This window comes from Sus scrofa, chromosome 17 (assembly GCF_054392235.1).
Source record: "Sus scrofa isolate SSC_HxYL_T2T_F1_AM1 chromosome 17, Sscrofa_HxYL_maternal_Yorkshire_Landrace_v2.0, whole genome shotgun sequence".
NCBI classification, from domain to species: Eukaryota; Metazoa; Chordata; class Mammalia; order Artiodactyla; family Suidae; genus Sus; species Sus scrofa.
Genome location: NC_139399.1, coordinates 53,161,036 through 53,180,000, shown reverse-complemented (window position 1 = coordinate 53,180,000; position 18,965 = coordinate 53,161,036). Strand labels below are relative to the sequence as shown.

Sequence of the window (18,965 nt, the reverse complement as noted above, 5' to 3'; positions counted from 1 at the left end):
CCTGAGAAGCAGATGAGGAACTGGAGCCATGTGTCTGGCGTGAGACTGAGGGCACCATGGGCTTAAAGGGTTCAGCACCTGTATTTGGGATGCTCAGAGTCCAGGGTGGACATAAGCCTTATGATCCCATGGGAAGCCAGCTTCTTGCAGCTTCCTCTAAAAATCCCCATGAGGATGGCAACCAAGGCAAAGGCCATAGCACCTAAGACAGGTGACCCCTGCACAGAATCTGGGAGAAATGCTTTTCAACCCTAAGGCTAATTGAAATGGTCAAGATAAACATTAGCTCAGGCACCTATTCTGTGCCCCCAACAAAAGCGAGATGTGGCTTTCATGCATCCCTGTGCCTCTAGTGGAAGAGGCAGGTCTCTACCCACCTGAAATGGGACAGACCTCCCTTAGACCAGGAGCACGACTTTCCGGAGCGCGCTCAAAGTTCTCTTGTTTTCCTCCCACCCTTTCTTTTTACGTCTTGCTGGAGGCTGAAACTCACAAGTACAACAAGGCAAAAATTAGCAGGGAGGCTGTGGCAGCACATTGCATCTTGGAAGGTGTAGTTTTCGCAAGCTGAGTGCTATAGGTGGGCTGGGAGGAAAGCTTTCTGTGCATGGTGGTTTTTCGTGTGCACCATCTGTTCATGGTGTCAAAGAACCAGGCAGTCAGCCTAGGAGATGATCCAGCCACCATCCTGCTGACTCGAGTCATGGATAATGAGAATAATATCTTAACATTATTGAGAGCTTAGCCGTTGCTGTGTACTCGTGTAAGTTAGGGGTCGGCAAACGGTAGCCCGTGGGCTGCCACTGCCACCTGTTTTTGTAAAGTTTTATTGGGACACCGCCTCGTTTATTTGTTTATCTATTTTTTATGGCTGCTGTCACGCTCCAGCGGCAGAGCTGAGTATTCGTGGCAAAGATCCTATGGCTTGCAGAGTTTCAAATATTGATTATCTGGAGCTTTATGAGAAAAGCTTGTCAGCCTCTTTTCTGAGCCATTACATCTATTAACTCAGTTCATCCTCATGGGATCCTAGGAGGCTGGGATTTTTATTATCCCCATTTCACAGATTTGGAAACAAGGACATGGAGAGTGTAAGTAATTTGCCCAACAATGTACTTAGGAGATAGCAGAGCTGGGATTTGACTGCAGGCAGCCCGCCTCCTGCATCTGTATCTCCATGCTCTGCTTCCAAGTATAAACCCACAAGATGAAAAACACCCTCCGTATATTAGGATCTGGGGCGTGAGATGTGCTTGTCTGCTTGCTTCCCAGTGCATTTATAAGAAGAGGGTCTGACATTTGATCCCTGGCCCAGGAATTTCCACGTGCCATGGGCATGGCCAAAACCAAAACCAAACAAAAAGAAGAGCATCTGACGGACAGGCAGTCGGCTTGTTCTCCTTGTTCCCTTAGCGGAGTGTGAGAGGCATGGATCTATGGTATTTAGAGCGAGTGGGTGGAGCCTCAGGAAATTTAGTGGCAGCTTCGAGGTCGATGCTGTAAAAACGATGCAGGATCAGAAATGGCTGGGCTCAGAAAATAGACCATTCACAGATCCTTCCTGGGGAAATCATCACTAATCAGGTGCTTCCGAGCATCACAAGATGAACCCAAATCAAGAACTCACAGTGAAAAAAATCATGGGATAAAAAGGCAGGGGGGCATCCCTGGGGAAGGTGTCTGCAGAAACCCGTTCAACTCGTCCCAAACCGCTGGAGGAGAAGTTCCATCTCCACAAACTCTCTCTGATGAGGCACCGTGGCTGTTTTGTTCACAGCTGTATTCCCAGGGCCTCCACCAGCGCCCGGTGTGTAACAGGCGCTCAGGGTGCATTTGTTGCAGAACAATCTCGGTGACATCAGTGAACAGGCAGCCTGTGGGAGGGAGGCTTGTGCCTTTCCCAGTGACATCTGGGTGCAGCTTCGATGCAAATAAGTCCACTCTAAACTGTAATCCCGCGTGAAGCTTCTTCCGGAAAGGTTTACAAACCACAATTACATGTCCAATTAAATGCCACAGGCGCTAACCCATGCCAGGAAATGTGGCTGCTAGGAAATACCGCAAGATGTTTGTGGTGGTGTGTTTCTGTGGTGGGTGATTTTCTCCCTTCCATTCTGCTTTTCTGGGTTTTTTTTTTTATGCCAAATGAAAAACAATGAATACTACAGGGCATCTCCAAGTGTGGTGTTGGGTTATCTCTCCAGAAGTTCTTCCACCTGATGCCGGAGGCACATCTTTGAGTGTTGAGAAGCGTAGGGATCTAGGAAGCTGGTGTCAGGGGTAGGAATTTACCTCCCCCCCAATTCCTGCCTTGCACTCCCAGCCTCCAGTACCTCAGCATGGGGTCTTATTAGGAAATTGGGTTATTGCAGATATAATTCATTTAGATGAGGCCATTCCTAGAGTCAGGTGGGCCCCTCTTCCAGTATGACTGGTGTCTTTCTAAAAAGGGGGAAATTTGGACGTCCCTTTGTGGCTCAGTGGAAATGAACCTGACTAGTAAACATGTGAACTCGGGTTCAATCCCTGGCCTCACTCAGTGGGTTAAGGATCCGGCCATGCCATGAGATGTAGTGTAGGTCGCAGATGTGGCTTGGATCCCACGTCGCTATGGCTGTGGTGGAGGCTGGCAGCTGTAGCTCTGACTGGACCCCTGACCCCCTGGCCTGGGAACTTTCACATGCCCCCGGTGTGGCACTGAAAAAAGAGAGAGAGGGAAAAAAGGGGAGCAATTTGAAGACAAATGCATGGGTAGAATGGTGTGTGAATTTGATAGCTGAAATCAGGGTGATTGATGCTTCTGGAAGCCAAACAATGCTAAAGATGGCCTGCAAATCACCAGAAGCTGAGAGAGAGGCCTGAAATGGTTGCTTCCTTGCAGTCCTCAGAAGGAACCTACCCTGCTGACACCTTGACCTCAGACCTCCAGCCTTGCGGACTGTGAGCCAAAGCCCACCTGCCGTGTCAGCCATTCAGTGTGTGGCACTCTGTTACGGCAGCTGTAGACAACGAGCCCAGAGCACCTGGCCTGCTGGGTGGCTTTCAGCCTTGAACGTCTTCACTTTATCCTCTCCTGCTCTGACTTTCCATCTGTGTCCAGGTGGTGGGGCTTGCTGGCGACGTGGGGTGTGGAATCTGCTGGCCTGGATGTGGGAGGAAGCTGCAAGAAGGAGGGTCACCAGGAGCAGGGGACGTGTTTGCCTTGTGGGCAAGGAGTCTGAAGTCCAAAGTGGATATTTATAGAAAAAGTGGGACAAGGGAAGGAGAACAGGGCTGGGTATCAGGGGCCATGCAGGACTGAAGTAGGAAGTCAGAGCCGCACTCGATGGGAGTGGGAACAGGTGGAGACGTGAAGGATGGGAGGGGAGGAGGGAGCCGTTTGGGATGAAGCGGAGCCGTTTGGGATGAAGCACAACCGTGGAGGATGCCAGGGGGTTCAGGGACCCGATTTCAAAGCCCCAGTTGATAGCCGTGGGACATGCTGGTGGCTTCAGGGACACACGTAGGACTGGGGGACTCTGTGTCTCTTCCTGTGCATCGGCGTTTCCTTCTTAGTTTCCTCCTCTCCCTGCTTTCTGACATGCAGAGCCCATGTGGGTACCTCCCACAGCAGTGAAAGCTCCCTCCCAAGTCAGCTTTCCCGGAATTGGGGTGGGAAGGCAGTTTCATGGTGGGCGGTGTAGGCAATGGCCAAAAGTATAGGCTCTGAGGAGTACCTGTTGTGGCTCAGTGGGTTATGAACCCGATTAGTATCTATGAGGATGAGGGTTTGATTCCTGGCCTCACTCAGTGGGTTAAGGATCTGACGTTGCCATGAGCTGTGGTATAGGTCTCAGACATGGCTCGGATCCCGCGTTGCTGTTGCTGTGGCTGTGGCGTAGGCTGACAGCTGCAGCTCTGATGGGACCCCTAGCCTGGGAGCTTCCATATGCCACAGATATGGCTCTTAACAGAAAAAAGAAAAAAGAAAAAAGAAAAAAAAAAAAGAGCATAGGCTCTGAACCTGTGTTACAGTGTTGTGACCCTGGGGCCCTGTCCCTTCCCAGGAAATGCAAGGCACATCCAGTGGACAGGAGCTGGCATAATGCTATGGGTTGTTGTGGTCCAGCCACCAAAGCCAGCTGGGTTCCTGAGAACCTCTTTGCAAAAACATGTAGTTCTCAAGCTTGAGTGTACGTCTGCCTACCTGGAGGGCTTGTGAAAGCACAGGTAGTTGGGCCACACCCCAGAATTTCAGATGCCAGGTGGGGAGAATGAGGGTGGGGCCCAAGAATCTGTTCTATGATCAAGTCCCCAGGTGATGCTGATGTGCCTGGTTTGGGGACCACATTTGGAGAACCGCTGGCAAAGAAAAATGTTTCCTGGGGCAAACTGGGTAGAACCATGGCTTCCTGGTGCCTCCTGGGGTCATTGCAGGTATAGAAAGTGAGGCCAGGACCCACCTTATCCTGCTGGTATGCAGGACCAACTCTCTCAGTCTCTGTTGCAGAGATGTGCAAGACAGCCCAGAGATGCTGCTGCTCCCACCAATGACCATGACAGCTAATATTTACATAGATTTTAAGCTAGACCAGCCAGCATTCTGAGCACTGAATGCATTTAGTTCTCATAACAAACCTATGAGGCAGGTACTCCTATTACTGTCACCATTCTCATTCTACAGATGGAGAACTATGGCACAGAGAGGTTCAGTAACTTGTCTAAGGTCACACAGCTTGTAGCTGACAGAGCTGAGCGTTGATCTGGCAGTCTGAATTCAGAGTCCATTCTCTTATCTTGTATTAATCCACTGACTCTGCAGGTGAGGAGAGGTAAGAACCCTAGAGATGCTGGTCATTTCATGTGGCCACTCTTTGCCCTCCTTCTCACCTCAAAGAAAAAAAAAAAGGAAATAACTTTTCCTATCTTAGATGAAAGAAATACCTTTACATTTTAAAAACAAAAGCTGTCAGGATTAATTGGATAACAGCTGTCAAATTCTTGTAGCTCCTTGGAGGATGGTAAAAGCGGAGGAATAATTATTGTGCTATTTTCTCTGCAGACCCTGGTACATTTGGGGGAGTCAATAAGTGCCTAATGATATTCTTGGTAATTAGCAGTGATTGAAGGGGGACCGTTCACGGCAGAGAAGAGGCTTCCATGAGGCCGGGCTGTAGAGACAGACTTCATGTTTGATGGTCAGTGGCCAGAGCCCTCCTGTTCCCAAGACAGGTGCAGAGGGTGTAGTCTAGGGTAGCAGGAGGACTCCTCAAGCCAGTTAGCAGGCTTGCCAGCTCTGGATGCAGAGACGGAGCAGCACTGCTATCCATCTGCCCACGTTGATGGAACCCTGGCTCCTTAGGACTGGTGATAAAGAACAGTGAGTCCACACAGACATGGAGAATAGACTTGTGGTTGCCAAGGGGGTGGCGGGGGAGGGGGTGGACTGGGCGTTTGGAGTTAGTAGATGCAAACTATTATATTAGCATGGGTAAGCCATGAGGTCTTGCTATACAGCACGGAAACTATCCAATCTCTTGGGATAGACCATGATGGAAGATAATAGGAGAAAAATAATGCATATACATTTGTGACTGGGTCACTTTGCTGTACAGCAGAAACGGAGACAATAGTGTAAATCAACTGTAATTTAAATTTTTTTTTAAAATTCAAATTTAATTAAAAACAAAACAAAACAGTGAGCCCAGTGGTCCTCAGCGTGTGGCCCAGGGATCCTCTGCTGCCCGCCTTCACTTAGAAACTTGTTGCCGTTCTCAGGTGCCACCTCAAAGCTACTGAGGGTAGGATCCAGCAATTTTTCAACGTGTTTTCCAAGTGATTCCAGTGCATGCTTTGATTTGGGAACCACTGTCTTGGAAAGAGCACTGACCGTGGAGCTAGACATACCTAAGTTTGAATGCTGGCACTGCCCCCTACTGGCTGTGTGACTTTGCCCAAGTCCCTGTACCTCTCTGAACATCAAGTTCCTCCAGTTCCTCCTCTATACAATGGGGGGTGGGGGCTAGGGAGGTGGGCTGTAGGCTACTTGCTCTGCATCTCCAGGCCCTTCCAGTCCCACCACAGTTTAGAGACCATCTCATTTCTTGCCTTGGAAACAGTCTGTTTCATTTGCCGGGAACATTCTTTCTGTTCGCTGTTCACCTGTCTGACACCTGTATAACCAGAGGCCCCAGCGTGGAGTTACTCGCTCCCTCAAGAGATTGTTTTCTTTTTTATACCTCCTCCCCCAAATCAAATCCAGGTTAGATGCCTCTCCATGTACACGTCTTCCTGTCATAAATCTTTCAGCATCCTCATCACTGCCTTTTCCTTGGCATACTCTCCACGAGGGCAAAAACTGTCCTGCCGACTGCTGTTTCTCTAGTGTGTCAGTCATTAGGACAAATCTGCAGGTACTATCTGAGCTTAGAACTGAGTTCATTCAATTTATGAAATGCTTGCTTCTAGGGGAACATGGGGAGGAAGCTGGGGGAGGAGTTAGCCTTCCTGCATGGAGCCACATGGGGGAAGCCGAGGCACCTGCTGATTTAGGGATGCAGTGGCAGGGGGAACAGATGGAAAAAGTGAGTCCTGGGGCCAAGCAGAGGCTGCTATGCAATCACCGTACCGACAACCTTTAGCACATCTCTGTGGGGCAGAGGGTCCATCTGATAGCGTTAGACAGGGTAATACCCTCCCTCCCACCAGCCCCACGGTCTGCTGCTGAAAGACAGAAGCACGTGAAAGCATCTTGTTGACACTTGTGAGAAGAAGTCTATCCTTGTATCACCAGGGCAGGCATTTTTGCAAAGCTCATTTCTGCAAAACCTCTTAACCTAATTTATGTATATATTTATTTGTTATGGACTTCTTTAAGAAATAGGTGGACCCTCTCCCTAGGGGAAAAAAAAAGGCACAAAAACACAAATCTGCAGCGTTGACCTTGCCACGCTGTCATCATGTGATTGTGATTGTGAGGGAGATAAAAGCGTCAGGTGAGGCAGAGGAGACTTTCATACTTCGAGTCTCTCCAAGCCCTGGTATTTTAAAACTTGAGAAATAATAGCAATGACCCAATTTAGTAATGTGAAGGCAAGGCAGCACTGTTTTAACAGGCTTAGTCATCTCTTCACTTTGCATTTTTCCCTCTTTTCCATTTGTAGCTTTTTCCCATTGCAAATATACGAAGTAATAATCTAGTATTTTCCGTGGAGCATGGCAAACATGCTATATATAAAACACCGTTGAATATTCTCTGAGTGTAATTGGAGCATAAATGTAACTAATCAAAATATTATCATGCCAACGGATGTGTGAAGAGTTTGGAGATTTAAAAAATATATATATTTTAGTTCCATGTCATTTCAATTTAGAGATTTAGAGCTGCAGAAGCAAAGGGCTCGGCCCAATGAATGTCAAGAAAAATTTGGGGTCTGACAATGGCAGCCCTGGCAGCCCTGGCAGCCCCGTTGTTCTCTTTACTCATAATATGACAGCAGCTTGACAACTGATTTCAGGTTTGTTCTTTCCTCCCACTCTTTGCCCCTCTTTATACCTGCACCAGCTCCCCCAGGCAAGGCCAGCCAACCCCAAGGAATGTGTGATCATTCCTTGCCAGCAAATGCAGCACGCCCACTTGCAGTGCCGACCCTAGGAGCTAAATAAATGATGGTTAGAATTTCCTGGGTTTGAAACTTGGCTCTGCCACTAGCTGTGTGGCCAAGGGAAAGTTACCTAACCTTTCTGTGCCTCAATTTTCTCATTTGTAAGAGGATGCTAATAAAGACCACCTTAGAGGGTTGATATTAGAATTAAATGAGTGAATAGAAGTAAAATGTGATATATGTGTTTGCTGTCATACTTATTAATGAGCAGATGTGACTAATAAGGGAAGGGATTCTTGTGGGAAGATAAAAATGACTGTTTCTGGAGCTCCTTCTGTGGCACAGTGGGTTAAGAATCCTACTACAGTGGCTTGGGTTGCTGCGGAGGTGTGGGTTCGATCCCTGGCCCTGCAAAGTGGGTTAGAGAATGGTGCTGCTGCTGTGCTGTGGGTTGCAGCTGTGGCTCAGGTTCAGTCCCTGGCCTGGGAACTCCATACTGTGGGTGCAGCCATAAAAAGAAGAAAAAAAATTTACTGAGTTTCTCTAGGAACAAGATCCAATGAAGAGGGGCCCTCCCCCTTCACCCCCTTTCCATAAGGAGCCTACTTAGAACATCCAAGCCAGTCCTGGCTCCTCACCAGGGGCTAGTCTTGTGACTGTAACACCTTGCAACCACAGACCTCTCCAGCTGGAGGGAACTTCTAAAGCTCCACCTGCACACCTGTTCTACAGGTGAAGAAATGGAGAGAGGATTCCTTGTTCACAGAGACACCATGTGACCAACAGACACACAGGAAGAGGCCGGAGTCTGAAGGGAAAGTGACATTATCTGCCCTTCAGCTCAGTTTTGACCTTGTTACAAGAGATCTGCTGTTTTTCCCACATCAAAGAGCCACTCAGACAAACCCTTAGGTTTCACCATGTATGTAGCGAGAGCTCATTCTGTTCTGGGTTGGTGTCCGACAGTGATACTTATTTTTCCTCCGGGGATGTTGAGCTATTTCGCTGAGATGTTGGCGAGCGTGAGTTAAGAAGTTATAGATGGGGAGAACCTGGTATGCCCCGTGATGTTTTCCTGGGTCTAGTTTCATCCTAAGATTATTATTTTTTTCAGAGGTGTCCCGTCCCCCCGTCCCCCCCGCCCCCGGCTTCACCGATGGCATGCCGAAGTTCCTGGACCAGGGATCGAACCTGCTCTGCAGTTGTGATCTGCACCGCAGCTGGGCGATGCCAGATCCTTAATCCGGTGTGCCACAAGGGAACTTGCTCATCATCCGATGGTTGGAAGGTCCAGAAGGAGAATGTCCCATGAAGACTTCTGTTTGGGGTTTGGTCTGGGGAGTGAAGGGAACGAGAAGATGTTTAGGGGTTGTGTGTGCTTTGACTTCTATTCTGCTTTGTTTCCACTGCCTGCTTCTCCCCTTCCTCCTTCCTCCCCATCTTTCTTTGTGTCTCCACTCCTCATCTTCCTTCCCATCTGCTCCTCGGATTTCTCCCCCACCCCTTTCCTTCCTTCTACCTCTCTCCCTCCTCTCTTCTCTCTCCCACTTTCCTTCCCCTGTATCTCAGGCCTGGAGAAGGAGTGAGGCACTAGGTACCTGGTCTTTAGGGGGAAAGGTCCACATGGAAAGCCCCTTCCAGCTGCACCTTCAAATCCAGCCACCTGAGTTTAATTCCATTTCTCCGTGACATTATCCACACACTGCCATGGGTTATCAGATAAGCTGGTTCTTGGAGAATTGCCTTAGCACATTTGCATATGAAATGCCTAAACCTCAACTTACTGGTCTGAATGAGTGATTACAGGAGCGGTTATTACTTGTTCACACAAACTGACTCTGACAAAAACACTCACAAGTGTTCCTTCCTTTGAAACTTCAGGATGCATTTTCTTTGTTCTAAATAGATATTATGTATCCATTAAGCTGTAATTAATGCCCCCTCCCATTTTCTGGTGTATTAGAAAAGAAGCTAATTTCTTTCCTTTTTTTTGACACCTGATAATTAGATGGCTTTCGTTGATAGTATGAATAATGTCGAATGATACGTTTGTTACCCTGGATATCAGTAAATTGTTATGTTTATGATTGACTTGATGATTATTAGTTTTCATGATACTACTTGTAAAACTTTGTTTCTCTTCCACATGTGTTTTCTTACTTTATGATGCATTGCCTCTGTTGACTTTTTTTGGTGCCGCTGTGCCCCTTTACTGTGATCTGATAGCTAAGTATCATTGTTCCAAAAAACAAAAACAGGGGGGTATGAGAAAAAGAATGTATGTATATGTATGGCTGGGTCACTATGCTGTAAGGCAGAAATTGATACAACACTGTAAATGAACTATACTCTAATTTAAAAAAAAACCCTTCATCACGCTGGACTTTTGTTTTTTATAAGTTAAATCTTTTTAAAAATTACAGTTGATTTACAATGTTGTGCCAGTTTCTGCTGTGGAGCATAGTGACCCAGTCATACATACATATGCATTCTTTTTCTCATACTATCTTCTGTCATGTTTTCTCCCAAGAAATTGGATATAGTTCCCTGTGCTGTACAGTAGGATCTCATTGCTTATCCATTCGAAATGGAATAGTTTGCATCAACAAACCCCAAACTCTCAGTCCATCCCACTCCTTTCTCCTCCCCCTTGGCAAGCACAAGTCTGCTCTCTATGCCTGTGAGTCTGTTTCTGTATTATAAATATGTTCATTTGTGTTCTAATTTAGATTCCACATATAAGTGATATGATATTTTCCTTTTTCTTTCTGATTTACTTCACTTAGTATGAGAATCTCTAGGTGCATCCATGTTGCTGCAAATGGCATTGTTTTGTTCTTTTTTAGGGCCAAGTAGTATTCCATTGTATATATGTATCACATCTTCTTAACCCATTCATCTGATGGATATTTAGGTTGTTTCCATGTCTTGGATATTGTGAATAGTGCTGCAGTGAACATAGGGGTGCATGTATCTTTTTGAATTGTAGTTTTGTCCAGTATATGCCCAGGAGTAGGATTGCTAGACTCATCCTGGACTTTTAAATTAGGCCTTGTCTAGGACAGCTACAATAGAGGTATGTATAGGGTCAGTAATGCAGGAATAACTCTTCTCTAGGCATTAGTGAAAGCTGCAGAATGCATTTAAGTCCTTCAGTGAAGGAGCATGGCTGGGCCACGCAGAATGGATTTCAGAAACAGCATCACCCGAGCAAAAACCCAGAAGTGGAGTGTGTATTCATTTCCTTTTGCTGCTGTAACAGCAGTGTCTGGAGGTCAGGAGTCCTAAATGGGTCTCACAGGGCCAACACCAAGGTATCAGCAGGGCTGTGTTCCTTCCTGGGGGCTCTGGGGGAGGACCTCTTCTTGCCTTTTCTAGTGTCTAGAGATCCCTTGCATTTCGTGGTGCCTGGTTCCTTTCTCCATCTTCAAGGCCAGCAGCACAGCATCATTAACTCCCTTTCGGATTCTGCCTCTTCTGCCTCTCTCATCTAGAATGAGCCTCCCATCTCAAGGTCATCTGATCAGCAATCGCCGTTCCATTTGCAGCCTTAATTCCCCTTTGCTATATCAGGTAGCACAGTCACTGGTTCCGGAGATTAGAACACAGACCTCTTGGGGAGTTCCCTGATAGTGCAGTGGGTTAAGGATCTGGCGCTGCCACTGCTGTGGCTTGGGTCATTGCTGTGGTTTGATCTCTGGCCCGGGAATGTCTGCATGTTGCAGATGTGGCCAAAAAATAATAAAAATGTTTCTTTAATTAAAAAAAAGTTAAAAAAGAGAACATGGGCATTATCAGGAAGCCATTATTATCCCTACTGCCGAGTGGAAGAGAGCCTTGCAATGGGGAGAGTCTTCACACCAAGGCAGGAGACAGAGGCGGGATGTGGACGCCTGCAGAAATCCCCATGAAAGACTTTCAGCTTTATAGGAAACAGGGACTTTCCTATAATAGAGGATTTTCTAGGATGTTCAGGACATCTCATGGTCCACTTTGCATCGCAGGAAGATGGTACGTCTTGCTGTTGCTTCACATGGTGAAAGAATTAAGGACCAGACCGACTAGGAAGTTGTTGCAAATGTCCATGCAATAGACAGACCAAAAGTCTATGACACAAATGCCATAGATGTGAACTAGGCCACTGGCTATGGGAAAGGAGACGATGATACAAGAAATGCAGGGAGGAAATGTCACCACTTGATGACTGATCAATGGTAAGAGGTGGGGATAGGGCAGCAGATTTTATTCTGTTTCACAGCGGAATCGTTGCTGTTTTCTTCTTCAGTCCATCGCGGTCTCTTTACTATATTCAAAACTTTGGGGGATGGGAAAGACAGAAAGGAGCTATTTCTTGAGGACAATACAGCAATCTTTATCTAGACACTTGATAAACGATCTCATTTAATCTCCATGACCACAGTGTCAGATGTATTTTTGAGGCCATTTGCCCAAAGAGGACACCGATGCTCATAGAGTTGAGGAGATTGATCTGAGATCATCCAGGGGGAAGAAGGGGAGCTGGGGTTTCAGTCCGGACCAGGTAACTCCCGGGCTCCCTTGTTAATGTCCTACTGCATCCCTAGACACCAGGGCTGGGAGCGCCACAAATAGTTGCTGAATCGCATCTCAGAGCTGAGGCTGTAAATGCCCCAGATGTGTGTGTTTCCCCAAAAAGACATCTGATGTTTGGGATGCTCTGCCTCCTGGAGGCAACATGTGTTTTTCCTCTTAGACAGCTCTTTATAGAACCACTGCGGTGGCCATGCAGCTCCGGCAAGGCAGGCTGAGTTTCCGTAGTCCACATTGAAATAAGAGTCGGGAGACCTGAGCTGAAACCTTCATTGTGCTGTGTGACTGTGGGCCAGTCATTCCCCCTCCCTCCCCCGCTCTGGGGTTTATAAAGTGACTCCTTTGGATTTGTTAATCTCCTGTGTCTCATCTGGACATAATTTGTTATGCTTTGATGAATAATCTACAATTTCTAGACCAGCGCGATGCAATAGAACTTTCTGTGATGATGGAAATTTTCTCTATTGTTACTGTCCCATATCATGGCTCTTGAGTTCTTGGAATGTGGCTAGTGTGTGAAGAAATGAATTCTTAAATTACTTTTAAGCAATTTAAATGGGCACATGCTCCTAATAGCTGCTAAATCAGAAAGTGCACCTCTTTACCTTAAAGCCTCTGCTGATTGAACAAGCATAATTTGTGTATTTACCACTTTCTACCTCTGTAGCTTTGGGCAAAAAGACTTGACCTCTCTCTTCCCCTGTGTTCCTTGCTTTAAAACAGGGAGAGCATGGTACAACCTCATTGGGATGCAGAAAGATGCTTAGATCAATGCCTGGCGTGTACTTAGTTCTCAATAAACATTAATGACATCAAATATGTTATAAATTGTATGGGGTCTGCTGTCACCTGCTGCTGGCCATTTGTTAGGAAATTAACGTTTATTGAGTCAAGTCTGTTGTTTTGGGTCAGATTCACTGAAAACAGACTAACAGCAAAACTTAGACATGTAGCTTTCATTATCCATTTTATAGATGAGAACATTGAGGCCCTGAGAAGTTTATTGACTTGCTCAAACAAAGCCTTAGAATGACATAAGTGGGACTGAAACTTGGTTTTCTGTTTCTTTTTTGGGGGGGTGGTGGTGGCTCACACACACGGCATATAGAAGTTCCCAGGGTAGGGGTCGAATCAGAGCTGCAGCTGCTGACCCACACCTCAGCCATATCAATGCCAGATCTGAGCTGCATCTTTGATTTACATCGCAGCTCACGGCAATGCTGGATCCTTAACCCACTGAGTGAGGCCAGAGATCGAACATACATCCTTATGGATACTAGTCAGATTCGTTACCACTGAGCTTGTTACTGCTGAGCCACAACAGGAACTCCCCCCCCCTTTTTTTTAAAATTTGAACCCATTTTCTTTATCTTTTCTTTTCCCCCTTTTTTCGGCCACCCCATGGCATATGTAGCTCCCAGGCCAGTGGTTGAACCTGAGCCACAGCTATGACCTATCCACTGTGCCAGGCTGGGGATCGAACCTGCATCCCAGCATCCCAGAGATGCCACCAGTCCTGCTGCTCCACAGAGGGAACTCCTGAAACTCAGTTTTCTTGACTGCAAATCCAGGACTTGTTCCGTACTGTCCCAGCTGCCTTGGCTTCGGGCAGCATTTGGGTCCCTGCTGCCATCCACTCCCTTCGCGTAGGTGCTGGCGCTGGAAGCTGGCAGGACCACCTGTCTACAGGGATGGCCCTCGGAGCGCCAGGCCCTCAGCTGCCAGTTGCCGAGCACACTCATGTAATCTTAATGAACAATGTGCAAAGCCATTAAAAACTCAATTAGGGCTTTCTTTTTACTGCCCACGTGAGGAAAGGCAGTCCTGAGGTGCTCATGTGTAAACACAATAGCCACCATCTGCTACAGAGAAGTGTTTTGCTTCCAGAAAGGGGATCTATGATGCAGACACATCAATAACGGGGCCCTTATCAAGGCATTATTATGCATGAAGGGGGAAAAATGCAAAATTTATGACCAGCCAGAGAGTGCTTCCTAGTTTAATTCCAGAGTTTTCGGTACCATGTATAATAACTACGAGGAAACTAATGCTGTTTTATGTTCCTTATCACACCAGTGGATTTTTAGAAGAAAAAAAAAAAGGAGAGAAGAAGAGAATGTATTTACATTCTTTCTCTTTCTTGTTTCTGACTGATCTCGGCATAATGACGGGCTCATTTTTGATCTCCAGGAAACTGACAGCCCCAGGATGATTTTAATTAAGCCAACCTGTTGATCAAAGAGGGCCCCACTGAGCTGCTGATATATGAGGGCTTTCATTCCTGAACAGTCTCTACAATAGCAAGCCTGTGCTTAGCTCAGAGACAAGGGCTTCCTTCCTTTCTGGAGGATGTGGCCAGCCCACTGTCAGGTGGATGAGATGTGCATGGGGGCTGCCAATGCCTGGATCCTACCCTTCCCTAAGACATCACGCCTGCCTTGCCAATGCCAAAGCTTCCCGCCTTTGCACATGCTCTCCGCGCCACTTCAAATGCCCTCCAAGGTCACCCATGGAAGGGATCCTGGCTGGAAAAAAGGAGAGACTCACATACTCGGATGTGTAGAGCTTAGCTATATACCACCTGTCTCTCTTGACATTCGTTGATCTACACCAACCTGATGAGGCTGATGATACTCCTGGGGAAGGGACATCGGGGGAAAACAGTTGAGCTCTGTGCAGTTAGGATATGGGAGTCCTGGAGGGAACCTGCTGTAGCGAGTGACTGCAGGGCCAGGATGGAGGAGGAAATCCATCTCAAAAGATTAGGCCAGGTGGAATTAAGAGCCCAACTGCAGGGGGCAGTGGGGCTGGGTGAGCATGTATCCTGATGGAGGAGAAAAAAGAAGCCATGTGGGTTTGCAGAAAGAGCTTCCTCTTGAACCTTGTTGACTTTGGGGCCAAAGCAGTTCTGTCGTGTGGCCCCCGAGTGCATCCCAGGACAGAAAGACATTCTAAAGGACCTGCGTGATCATTGAGACGTCACAGGTGATGGCAAGAGTGTATGAGGAATCTGCACCTGGAAGTGGTGGGAGCACAGGGGGATGGACAACATCAACTGGGGTGCCTCAGGGGCCTTTGGGAAATTCACAGGGAGAACTGCTTGGAGCTGGAGTTTCTGTGGGTACAGGAGGGGGCCTGAAGCTGGTCAGATTCCATTATCAGGGTTCATGATATGCTCAATGAATGGTGGAAATTTTTACTTTCATGCATTCTCCAAATTCCAACTCAGCTTAGTCCAATCCTGGAAGATGTCCTTGCTGATCCACCCTCGCTGAATTGACCACCTCTGCCTGTGTGCCTTGCACTCATGCCGTGCCCCATTCCAAGGAGGCTGAATTTGTGCACGGTCCACTGTGATTGCTGCCACTGCAACTCAGAGGTACCTTCCGCCACTGCTGTTCCTTTCTGCTTCACTGAGCCCTGGTTCATCTTGTCACTGGTTTACGGTTCAGAAATTGCAGTTGATTGTGTCTGTTTGGTGGAATTGAGATGGAGGTGCCTGAGTCTTAGCTGCAGAGGAGGCTGAGAAAGAGGGTATCTGATGTTTTCAATTTCCATAGAGGAAGATGGGCTTTGCTTAAAAAATTGAGGGGTTCTCCAGACACAGGAAGGGAGCTCAGAGGTTGAGTGGAGAAGCCATAGGGCAGCTTTCTACTCCAGGTCATCAATCTGATGAGTTTCCACTACTGAAACGTGGAGCTTCCTGCTGGATCCCCAAAGCTTTTTCTTTTTTTTTTTTTCCTGTCCAGATTGGGAGCCAAATGATCCGACCCCATATTTAGCTTTTTCCACCATACTCCCCTTCTAAGATACTCATGATGATAGGATCTGATACCATAAGGAAGCTTCTGCTCTCACACAGGAGCCCTTGAATTCCCTGGACACCTACTGTTTACATAGTAAATGCCTGCTGGCTTCCAATCAGCCTGTCATCCTTATATTTCTGGTTCAGTAGCTTGGGAGTATGTATGTGTTATATTAATGCAGTATCTGGAAAGGTGCCTGTGTTACCTTACATGACAAAAGGGACTTTGCAGGTGTGATTGGAGTAAGGATTTTGCAGCGGGGAGATGATCCTGGATTCTTGGGATGAACCCAATGTAGAAGAATATAAATACACCTCCCTTACAAGAGGGATGCAGGAGAGTCAACATTGAGAAGAGATGTGCCCATGGAAGTAGAGATTGAAGCGATGCCTTTTGAAGATGGAGGAAGGGGCCATGAGCCAAGGAGAGCAGGCAGCTATTAAAAGCCAAGAGCAGTTTGCCTCCAGAAGCTTCCAAGAGGAAAGCAGCCCTCTAACACCTCGACTTAGATTTCTGACCATCAGAACCATGAGAAAGTAAGTTGATGGTGTGCTGAGGCAGTGAATTTGTGATAACTAGTTACAGCAGCAATCAGACACTAATCCAGGGTCTCAATCTTGTGTCCCCAAGCCTCCTTGACTGTCTCTGTCTGCCCTCCTCAGGTTCTCCCCAGAATCCTTGTGCATGGCCTCAGTGCGTGAATATAAGCTCAGTTGCCCATGTTGTCCCTTTCTGGGCCCCTCATGGAAGCCCACTCCCCACATGGCATAGAAGGAGAACTTCATTGCAGCTGCTGCTGTGGGGGCCCTTCCCAGTGTCACTGCGCCCCTCCCCTCTGGAGAGCACCAGATGCTGAGTGCCCCCCCCCCCCCCCATCCCTGGAAGTTACTCTCTTACAGTCTGCCACTTGGGTCCCAAGGCAGCCCTATTTATTCCCCCAGCCTCACCAGGACATTCCGGAGCAGGACTTCATCCTACTGTTCCTTATGGCTTGGCCCTTCCCTCCTTTGTGTGTAGACTGTGTGGGATGGGCAGTCATCATTTTCTTTCTTCTCTTTTTTTTTTCCTTCAATTTCCTTGTTCATCTCTCGGAGCCCTGCACCCAAACACAATCCTTTCAGTCTCGTCTGCAGGTCAGAGGATGCTATCAAGTCACACAAGTTGACATCAGGGGCCAGGGTGGTGGTGGTGGGGAACCTAGCATCTTTTTTTTTTTTTTTTTTCATCTTTTTACAGCTGCACCTGTGGCATATCGAAGTTCTCAGGCTAGGGGTTCATTCGGCGCTGCAGCTGCTGGCCTGCACCACAGCCGTGAGGACACTAGATCCCAGCCTCATCTGCAACCTGTGCCGCAGCTTGCAGCAGCACTGGATCCTTAACCCACTGAGCGAGGCCAGGGATGGAACCCATATCCTCAGAGAGACTGGGTTGGGTCTTTAATCTGCTGAGCCACAGTGGGCACTCCAGAGACACAAAGCATCTTAATGAAGGTTCAGAATGTTTCTTTCCTTCTCTAGGATTTATTCTTAGAGTCCATTCTTTTCCTTCTTGTCTTTCTTTCTGCCTCTTTTTACCCAAGGACTCTTAACAAAGTCCCTATTTGGAGGGTCAGGCTGCCTGACACTATCATTTCTCATGTTATCTCCTTAAATGAAGGGACTTATAGAAAGCAGGGGCTCTACCAGGGCACCACAATAATAATGATCATGCTAGTTGTGGAAATGAACTTCAACATTTCACTGGCTTAATGATCGTTAATTGTTTATTCCTTGCTCCCTTAAAGTCCAAAACGAGTGTTCCTAGCAGGTAGATGGCTTGCCTCATGGTCTTGGTCATTAAGGGAACCAGAATTCTCTTACTGTGGCTTTGCCATCATGTAGACTCTTGGCATCCTCTACTGTCAGCTGGAAGAAGGGAAAAAAACAAAGGAGCCATCATGCTGGAACCTTGATGTGCATAAAAATCACCTGGTAATATTGATAAAATGCAAATTCAGATTCAGCAGCCCTGGGGTGGGGCCTGAGAGTCTGCATTTCTCATCAGCTCCCAGGTGATGCCAGAGTAATGGTCCAAGGATCATTTTTTTGAGGAATGAGATTCAAGAGGCTGGAACAGTGTGGGGCAGGGGCAGATAGTGGTTGTCAGCTTTTATGGACCAAGCCTGGAAGTAGCAGACTTGATACGCAGGTTGCATTGGCTGAAACCCAGTTACGTGGCCTCACCAAACTCTGCAGGGGGGCTTGGGAATGTGGTCCAGCTCTGTGCCCAGAACAAAGAGGAGAGGTTTGCTCATCAAGCAACAATTTCTGCTACACGAAGACTTGATGGAGGGCCAAGCGCTTTCACCAGCTCCGCCTTCAGAGAAATGGCAGCAGCATGATTAATGCTCATGGAGGCAGCAAGATGGAGAGGAGCCCCAGACCTGCTGGGATGGATGGATGTCACATGGCCCCACCTCCTCAGTGAGCCTGCTTCTACCCCTGGAGCTGGGATGCACAGAAGTGAGAACCTGAGCTGGTGGAAGGGAACCCTTCCTGACTCTCTCTGCTATGGATGCTATGAAAACTGGTGTGAATTGGCATCAGGATAGGAGCTTAAATGTCCATGGGGCACCCGGGATTCCCAATGGAGAGAGCCAGATAGCACTTGTTTCTCAGGTGGCTTTCCTGTAGATGCACCCCCACTCTGGCCAGGGGCTTTTGGGTCTTGTGAATCATCACTCATCTGTCCCAGGGAAAACTTCTGGAACTTGTGGGATGTAGATCAGCAAACAGATATGGGCATGGATGCTGATGTCTCTCTGTGCCTCAGTTTCCTCCCTGCAGTGGTACCTTCCTCGCTGCCTCGGTGGAAGACGATGATGATTAGAGATGGCATCTGATGGGGAAGTTCTCCATGTACCCTGTGTTACTGCCTGGCCATAAACTAGGAAACTTTGCTCTCTTGGAAACACAAGGAAGATACCACTTAGATTCCACTTTTCACAGCTCCTACCCCGGAGGTGGGG

General features: G+C 47.5%; 1 protein-coding gene across 14 annotated transcripts in view; it reads left to right on the top strand.

The window, feature by feature from the left end:
* PTPRT (protein tyrosine phosphatase receptor type T) overlaps nt 1–18,965 on the top strand; it is a 1,176,585-nt gene that overhangs the window by 407,934 nt on the left and 749,686 nt on the right. The gene's annotated exons all lie outside the window — the stretch shown is intronic.